General features: G+C 43.8%; 1 long non-coding RNA gene across 1 annotated transcript in view; it reads left to right on the top strand.

Moving 5' to 3' along the window:
* The window catches only part of LOC138975977 (uncharacterized), a 290,855-nt gene that overhangs the window by 954 nt on the left and 287,401 nt on the right, over positions 1-2,500 (top strand). The gene's annotated exons all lie outside the window — the stretch shown is intronic.

Here is a 2,500-nt window from a genome sequence, read left to right as displayed (position 1 = left end):
TGAGTCACACCTGTCTGTGTCAAAGGTGTGTGTAGACCTACGCTCTGTTGTGAAGTCAAAGGTTGTGGCGTACGACACTGGTTTGCACGTCCTGCACGTGCTGGGTAGAAGTTGCACGGCTCTTGTTGACAGTGGCCTCTGCCGATGGCGCTGTCTTCTGTTCCGCTTCGTTTGCTTTGCGTTGCACGAAGTTCTGTCTTCTTGTTTAATCACGCTTCACTTGTGACCTGCTTTTCTTTCTGTAGTGAACTGTGTTGTTGGCTTGGCCCGTCTTCTGAGTGCGCTTCGAATGTTTTCAATAGGTTCATATTTAATGTATTCAGGCTTTCTGGGGATTCCAGGCAATTTAATACCCGGCAGTGGCATGGCCATCTTGTCAGTTGTGGAAGAATCTTCCTAGGAGTTTAGTGTCGATCTCATCAACGCCAATCGGTGTCATTTCCGATGACGTCTCTGGGCTTGTATATATAGCACTCAAAAAACTTTAAATAGCTTGTAAAGGAATTATGTTGATGTTGAGGCAATATTTGTCAAAATATGACCGGAGTATTGGAACATACCATCACTGGTATCGCCGTATACTGTATAGCAGCTCCATTCCCCCGGGAAGAACGCAACCCGAATTTCCATGAGATTAGGCTAACTTAGCAGGTCTATGATAGGACATTACCTTACACAATACCCAGCATACCGATTTGCCATGAACTTAAGCGCGCTTTAACGACAATTAGAGCATGTTTCCTGTCAAAATTACCGCCTGAGCATGTACGACAGAGATGCCAAGGCAAATACTGTAAATCAGCAGTCTCCACGTGGCGGCAGCACGCGCACTTCCTCGCGCCTAATGGCGCAACCAAACCGACATCTAATGCCAAAAGAAGTTCCTCCCTTAGCGGCGGCGATGCAAACATAAACACTTTGTCATTATTATTTCCCTGAGAGATTCCTTTTCACTTTCTCTCCGTCCTTTGCGTTTTATACCTCTCTTCTTTCTCCCGCTTTGATCCGCAAGTATGCCAGCACATCCGAAGCTGCGGAAAGAAAAAACAAGTCGCGTAAGGCGAAATTACTACATTTAGTCAAGCTGTGGAACTCACAGAATTAAAGTGAACGTAGTCCGCCGCTTGTGCAAAAGGCAGTGAAAGTGACGAGCCTGTTTGGCGCGGTAACGGTTGCGCTGTGCTTCATAGCACGCTTTACTGTACCTCTCTTCGTTTTAACTTTCTGAGCGTGTTTTTAATCCAAACATATCATATCTATATGTTTTTGGAATCAGGAACCGACAAGGAATAAGATGAAATAGTTTTTAAAACGATTTCGGAAATTTAATTTTAATCATAATTTTTATATTTTTAATTTTCAGAGCTTGTTTTTAATCCAAATATAGCATATCTATATGTTTTTGGAATCAGGAAATGATGAAGAATAAGATGAACGTAAATTTGGATCGTTTTATAAAAAAAAATTGTTTACAATTTTCAGATTTTTAATGACCAAAGTCATTAATTAATTTTTAAGCTACCATGCTCAAATGCAATACCGAAGTCTGGCCTTCGTCGAAGATTGCTTGGCCAAAATTTCAATCAATTTGATTGAAAAATGAGGGTGTGACAGTGCCGCCTCAACTTTTACAAAAAGCCGGATATGACGTCATCAAAAGCATTTATTGAAAAAAGGAAAAAATATCCGGGGATATCATTCCCAGGAACTCTCATGTCAAATTTCATAAAGATCGGTCCAGTAGTTTAGTCTGAATCGCTCCACACACACACACACACACACACACACCACGACCCTCGTCTCGATTCCCCCTCTATGTTAAAACATTTAGTCAAAACTTGACTAAATGTAAAAAGGCAGCTGATGCGTCAGAGGTAGCGCTTGCGCAGAACGACGAAATCCCTTGCAACATCCGGTTCCTGTTGTCTGGTGCGGGTCCCGGGGTAAGTAACCCAAAAGGAGAAGGGTTTGGAAAGAGATTGGTGTAAATGTCACGTCACTCGAACGAGAAGGGATGCCCTGGCATTTAATTCCTCGGCTCCGATGCTTCCATTGCCTCTCAGTACAAGAATTAACTCATGCCATGCTGCAAAGTCTCGGACCGACGGCGGCAAAGTCTTCTGGATCTTGGAGCTCTCAGTGTTGGCCTCGGGGTGGCCTACTTGTTGCGAAGGCAAGCTAGCCGGCGAAGACAGACAGTTGAATGGTGATGAGATGAAGTCAATGGTGGTGGTGGTGAGGATGATGATGATAATGGGGATGGAAATGATGATGTGTGTATGTGTGTATGTGTGTGTGTGTGTGTGTGCGTGTGTGTGTGTCGGTGTGTGTGTGTCCGTGTGTGTGTGTTTGTGTGTGTGTGTGTGTGTGGTGTCGGTCTGTGTGTGTGTGTGGTGCCGGTGTGTGTGTGTGTGTGTGTGCGTGTGCACTGATGTGGATTTACTTTTTCCCGATAAGGTCTTTGTTTTTGCCGTTGACTTTTGTTTGGATTTTTTTCTTT

This window comes from Littorina saxatilis, linkage group LG9, assembly GCF_037325665.1.
Source record: "Littorina saxatilis isolate snail1 linkage group LG9, US_GU_Lsax_2.0, whole genome shotgun sequence".
NCBI lineage: Eukaryota > Metazoa > Mollusca > Gastropoda > Littorinimorpha > Littorinidae > Littorina > Littorina saxatilis.
Note: the sequence above shows the minus strand (reverse complement) of the source record. Positions and strands in the feature narration are given on the sequence as shown.